This window comes from Phyllobates terribilis, unplaced genomic scaffold (assembly GCF_046119375.1).
Source record: "Phyllobates terribilis strain yellow unplaced genomic scaffold, ASM4611937v1 Scaffold_20__1_contigs__length_20440879, whole genome shotgun sequence".
NCBI classification, from domain to species: domain Eukaryota; kingdom Metazoa; phylum Chordata; class Amphibia; order Anura; family Dendrobatidae; genus Phyllobates; species Phyllobates terribilis.
Window position 1 is genome coordinate 18755546 of NW_027362780.1, and position 7390 is coordinate 18762935.

The window sequence follows — 7390 nt, forward strand, 5'->3', positions numbered from 1 at the left end:
ATTTATGTTGTTTTATCCTATGCTTTATTAACTTGTATTTATGTTGTTTTAACCTATGCTTTATTGAATAGTATTGATGTTGTTTTGTCCTGTGCTTTATTAAATTGTATTTATCTTGTTTTAACCTATGCTTTATTAAATTGTATTTATGTTGTTTTATCCTATGTTTTATTAAATTGTATTCATGTTGTTTTATCCTATGCTTTATTAAATTGTATTTATGTTGTTTTATCCTATGCTTAATTAAATTGAATTTATGTTGTTTTATCCTATGCTTTATTAAATTTTATTTATGTTGTTTCATCCTATGCTTTATTAAATTGTATTTATGTTGTTTTATCCTATGCTTTATTAAATTGTATTTATGTTATTTTGACCTATGCTTTACTAAATTTTATTTATGTTGTTGTATCCTATGCTTTATTAAATTTTATTTATGTTGTTTTATCCTGTGCTTTATTAAATTGTATTTATGTGGTTTTATCCTATGCTTTATTAAATAATATTTATGTTGTTTAATCCTATGCTTTATTAAATTGTATTTATGTTGTTTTATCCTATGCTTTATTAAATTGTATTTATGTTGTTTTATCCTATGCTTTATAAATTGTATTTATGTTGTTTTATCCTATGCTCTATTAAATTGTATTTATGTTGTTTTATCCTATGCTTTATTAAATTGTATTTATGCTGTTTTATCCTATGCTTTATTAAATTGTATTTATGTTGTTTTATCCTAATCTTTATTAAATTGTATTTATGTTGTTTTATCCTATGCTTTATTAAATTGTATTTATGTTGTTTTAACCTATGCTTTAATAAATTGTATTTATGTTGCTTTAACATATGCTTAATTAAATTGTATTTATGTTGTTTTGTCTTATGCTTTATTAACTTGTATTTATGTTGTTTTAACCTATGCTTTATTAAATTGTATTTATGTTGTTTTGTCCTATGCTTTATTAAATTGTATTTATGTTGTTTTAACCTATGCTTTATTAAATTGTATTTATGTTGTTTTAACCTATGCTTTATTAAATTGTATTTATGTTGTTTTATCCTATGCTTTATTAAATTGTATTCATGTTGTTTTATCCTATGCTTTATTAAATTGTATTTATGTTGTTTTATCCTATGCTTTATTAACTTGTATTTATGTTGTTTTAACCTATGCTTTATTGAATAGTATTGATGTTGTTTTGTCCTGTGCTTTATTAAATTGTATTTATCTTGTTTTAACCTATGCTTTATTAAATTGTATTTATGTTGTTTTATCCTATGCTTTATTAAATTGTATTCATGTTGTTTTATCCTATGCTTTATTAAATTGTATTTATGTTGTTTTATCCTATGCTTTATTAAATTGAATTTATGTTGTTTTATCCTATGCTTTATTAAATTTTATTTATGTTGTTTCATCCTATGCTTTATTAAATTGTATTTATGTTGTTTTATCCTATGCTTTATTAAATTGTATTTATGTTATTTTGACCTATGCTTTACTAAATTTTATTTATGTTGTTGTATCCTATGCTTTATTAAATTTTATTTATGTTGTTTTATCCTGTGCTTTATTAAATTGTATTTATGTGGTTTTATCCTATGCTTTATTAAATAATATTTATGTTGTTTTATCCTATGCTTTATAAATTGTATTTATGTTGTTTTATCCTATGCTCTATTAAATTGTATTTATGTTGTTTTATCCTATGCTTTATAAATTGTATTTATGTTGTTTTATCCTATGCTTTATTAAATTGTATTTATGTTATTTTGACCTATGCTTTACTAAATTTTATTTATGTTGTTGTATCCTATGCTTTATTAAATTTTATTTATGTTGTTTTATCCTGTGCTTTATTAAATTGTATTTATGTTGTTTTAACCTATGCTTTATTGAATAGTATTGATGTTGTTTTGTCCTGTGCTTTATTAAATTGTATTTATCTTGTTTTAACCTATGCTTTATTAAATTGTATTTATGTTGTTTTATCCTATGCTTTATTAAATTGTATTCATGTTGTTTTATCATATGCTTTATTAAATTGTATTTATGTTGTTTTATCCTATGCTTTATTAACTTGTATTTATGTTGTTTTAACCTATGCTTTATTGAATAGTATTGATGTTGTTTTGTCCTGTGCTTTATTAAATTGTATTTATCTTGTTTTAACCTATGCTTTATTAAATTGTATTTATGTTGTTTTATCCTATGTTTTATTAAATTGTATTCATGTTGTTTTATCCTATGCTTTATTAAATTGTATTTATGTTGTTTTATCCTATGCTTAATTAAATTGAATTTATGTTGTTTTATCCTATGCTTTATTAAATTTTATTTATGTTGTTTCATCCTATGCTTTATTAAATTGTATTTATGTTGTTTTATCCTATGCTTTATTAAATTGTATTTATGTTATTTTGACCTATGCTTTACTAAATTTTATTTATGTTGTTGTATCCTATGCTTTATTAAATTTTATTTATGTTGTTTTATCCTGTGCTTTATTAAATTGTATTTATGTGGTTTTATCCTATGCTTTATTAAATAATATTTATGTTGTTTAATCCTATGCTTTATTAAATTGTATTTATGTTGTTTTATCCTATGCTTTATTAAATTGTATTTATGTTGTTTTATCCTATGCTTTATAAATTGTATTTATGTTGTTTTATCCTATGCTCTATTAAATTGTATTTATGTTGTTTTATCCTATGCTTTATTAAATTGTATTTATGCTGTTTTATCCTATGCTTTATTAAATTGTATTTATGTTGTTTTATCCTAATCTTTATTAAATTGTATTTATGTTGTTTTATCCTATGCTTTATTAAATTGTATTTATGTTGTTTTAACCTATGCTTTAATAAATTGTATTTATGTTGCTTTAACATATGCTTTATTAAATTGTATTTATGTTGTTTTGTCTTATGCTTTATTAACTTGTATTTATGTTGTTTTAACCTATGCTTTATTAAATTGTATTTATGTTGTTTTGTCCTATGCTTTATTAAATTGTATTTATGTTGTTTTAACCTATGCTTTATTAAATTGTATTTATGTTGTTTTAACCTATGCTTTATTAAATTGTATTTATGTTGTTTTATCCTATGCTTTATTAAATTGTATTCATGTTGTTTTATCCTATGCTTTATTAAATTGTATTTATGTTGTTTTATCCTATGCTTTATTAACTTGTATTTATGTTGTTTTAACCTATGCTTTATTGAATAGTATTGATGTTGTTTTGTCCTGTGCTTTATTAAATTGTATTTATCTTGTTTTAACCTATGCTTTATTAAATTGTATTTATGTTGTTTTATCCTATGCTTTATTAAATTGTATTCATGTTGTTTTATCCTATGCTTTATTAAATTGTATTTATGTTGTTTTATCCTATGCTTTATTAAATTGAATTTATGTTGTTTTATCCTATGCTTTATTAAATTTTATTTATGTTGTTTCATCCTATGCTTTATTAAATTGTATTTATGTTGTTTTATCCTATGCTTTATTAAATTGTATTTATGTTATTTTGACCTATGCTTTACTAAATTTTATTTATGTTGTTGTATCCTATGCTTTATTAAATTTTATTTATGTTGTTTTATCCTGTGCTTTATTAAATTGTATTTATGTGGTTTTATCCTATGCTTTATTAAATAATATTTATGTTGTTTTATCCTATGCTTTATAAATTGTATTTATGTTGTTTTATCCTATGCTCTATTAAATTGTATTTATGTTGTTTTATCCTATGCTTTATAAATTGTATTTATGTTGTTTTATCCTATGCTTTATTAAATTGTATTTATGTTATTTTGACCTATGCTTTACTAAATTTTATTTATGTTGTTGTATCCTATGCTTTATTAAATTTTATTTATGTTGTTTTATCCTGTGCTTTATTAAATTGTATTTATGTTGTTTTAACCTATGCTTTATTAAATTGTATTTATGTTGTTTTAACCTATGCTTTATTAAATTGTATTTATGTTGTTTTAACCTATGCTTTATTAAATTGTATTTATGTTGTTTTATCCTATGCTTTATTAAATTGTATTTATGTTGTTTTATCCTATGCTTTATTAAATTGTATTTATTTTGTTTTATCCTATGCTTTATTAACTTGTATTTATGTTGTTTTAACCTATGCTTTATTAAATTGTATTTATGTTGTTTTGTCCTATGCTTTATTAAATTGTATTTATGTTGTTTTAACCTATGCTTTATTAAATTGTATTTATGTTGTTTTAACCTATGCTTTATTAAATTGTATTTATGTTGTTTTATCCTATGCTTTATTAAATTGTATTCATGTTGTTTTATCCTATGCTTTATTAAATTGTATTTATGTTGTTTTATCCTATGCTTTATTAACTTGCATTTATGTTGTTTTAACCTATGCTTTATTGAATAGTATTGATGTTGTTTTGTCCTGTGCTTTATTAAATTGTATTTATCTTGTTTTAACCTATGCTTTATTAAATTGTATTTATGTTGTTTTAACCTATGCTTTATTAAATTGTATTTATGTTGTTTTATCCTATGCTTTATTAAATTGTATTCATGTTGTTTTATCCTATGCTTTATTAAATTGTATTTATGTTGTTTTATCCTATGCTTTATTAACTTGTATTTATGTTGTTTTAACCTATGCTTTATTGAATAGTATTGATGTTGTTTTGTCCTGTGCTTTATTAAATTGTATTTATCTTGTTTTAACCTATGCTTTATTAAATTGTATTTATGTTGTTTTATCCTATGCTTTATTAAATTGTATTCATGTTGTTTTATCCTATGCTTTATTAAATTGTATTTATGTTGTTTTATCCTATGCTTTATTAACTTGTATTTATGTTGTTTTAACCTATGCTTTATTGAATAGTATTGATGTTGTTTTGTCCTGTGCTTTATTAAATTGTATTTATCTTGTTTTAACCTATGCTTTATTAAATTGTATTTATGTTGTTTTATCCTATGCTTTATTAAATTGTATTCATGTTGTTTTATCCTATGCTTTATTAAATTGTATTTATGTTGTTTTATCCTATGCTTAATTAAATTGAATTTATGTTGTTTTATCCTATGCTTTATTAAATTTTATTTATGTTGTTTCATCCTATGCTTTATTAAATTGTATTTATGTTGTTTTATCCTATGCTTTATTAAATTGTATTTATGTTATTTTGACCTATGCTTTACTAAATTTTATTTATGTTGTTGTATCCTATGCTTTATTAAATTTTATTTATGTTGTTTTATCCTGTGCTTTATTAAATTGTATTTATGTGGTTTTATCCTATGCTTTATTAAATAATATTTATGTTGTTTAATCCTATGCTTTATTAAATTGTATTTATGTTGTTTTATCCTATGCTTTATTAAATTGTATTTATGTTGTTTTATCCTATGCTTTATAAATTGTATTTATGTTGTTTTATCCTATGCTCTATTAAATTGTATTTATGTTGTTTTATCCTATGCTTTATTAAATTGTATTTATGCTGTTTTATCCTATGCTTTATTAAATTGTATTTATGTTGTTTTATCCTAATCTTTATTAAATTGTATTTATGTTGTTTTATCCTATGCTTTATTAAATTGTATTTATGTTGTTTTAACCTATGCTTTAATAAATTGTATTTATGTTGCTTTAACATATGCTTTATTAAATTGTATTTATGTTGTTTTGTCTTATGCTTTATTAACTTGTATTTATGTTGTTTTAACCTATGCTTTATTAAATTGTATTTATGTTGTTTTGTCCTATGCTTTATTAAATTGTATTTATGTTGTTTTAACCTATGCTTTATTAAATTGTATTTTTGTTGTTTTAACCTATGCTTTATTAAATTGTATTTATGTTGTTTTATCCTATGCTTTATTAAATTGTATTCATGTTGTTTTATCCTATGCTTTATTAAATTGTATTTATGTTGTTTTATCCTATGCTTTATTAACTTGTATTTATGTTGTTTTAACCTATGCTTTATTGAATAGTATTGATGTTGTTTTGTCCTGTGCTTTATTAAATTGTATTTATCTTGTTTTAACCTATGCTTTATTAAATTGTATTTATGTTGTTTTATCCTATGCTTTATTAAATTGTATTCATGTTGTTTTATCCTATGCTTTATTAATTTGTATTTATGTTGTTTTATCCTATGCTTTATTAAATTGAATTTATGTTGTTTTATCCTATGCTTTATTAAATTTTATTTATGTTGTTTCATCCTATGCTTTATTAAATTGTATTTATGTTGTTTTATCCTATGCTTTATTAAATTGTATTTATGTTATTTTGACCTATGCTTTACTAAATTTTATCTATGTTGTTGTATCCTATGCTTTATTAAATTTTATTTATGTGGTTTTATCCTATGCTTTATTAAATAATATTTATGTTGTTTTATCCTATGCTTTATAAATTGTATTTATGTTGTTTTATCCTATGCTCTATTAAATTGTATTTATGTTGTTTTATCCTATGCTCTATTAAATTGTATTTATGTTGTTTTATCCTATGCTTTATTAAATTGTATTTATGTTATTTTGACCTATGCTTTACTAAATTTTATTTATGTTGTTGTATCCTATGCTTTATTAAATTTTATTTATGTTGTTTTATCCTGTGCTTTATTAAATTGTATTTATGTTGTTTTAACCTATGCTTTATTAAATTGTATTTATGTTGTTTTATCCTATGCTTTATTAAATTGTATTTATGTTGTTTTAACCTATGCTTTATTAAATTGTATTCATGTTGTTTTATCTTATGCTTTATTAAATTGTATTTATGTTGTTTTATCCTATGCTTTATTAAATTGAATTTATGTTGTTTTATCCTATGCTTTATTATATTGTATTTACTTTGTTTTATCCTAAGCTTTATTAAATTGTATTTATGTAGTTTTAGCCTATGCTTTATTAAATTGTATTTATGTTGTTTATCCTATGCTTTATTAAATTGTATTTATGTTGTTTATCCTGTTTCATTAAATTGTATTTATGTTGTTTTATCCTATGCTTTATTAAATTGTATTTATGTTGTTTTGTCCTATGCTTTATTAAATTGTATTTATGTTGTTTTATCCTATGCTTTATTAAATTGTAATTCTGTGGTTTTATCCTATGCTTTATTAAATTGTATTTATGTTGTTTTAAACTATGCTTTATTAAATAGTTTTTATGTTGTTTTGTCCTATGCTTTATTAAATTGTATTTATGTTATTTTAACCTATGCTTTATTAAATTTTATTTATGTTGTTTTATCCTATGCTTTATTAAATTGTATTTATGTTGTTTTATCCTATGCTTTATTAAATTGTATTTATGTTGTTTTAACCTATGCTTTATTAAATTGTGTTTATGTTGTTTTGTCCTATG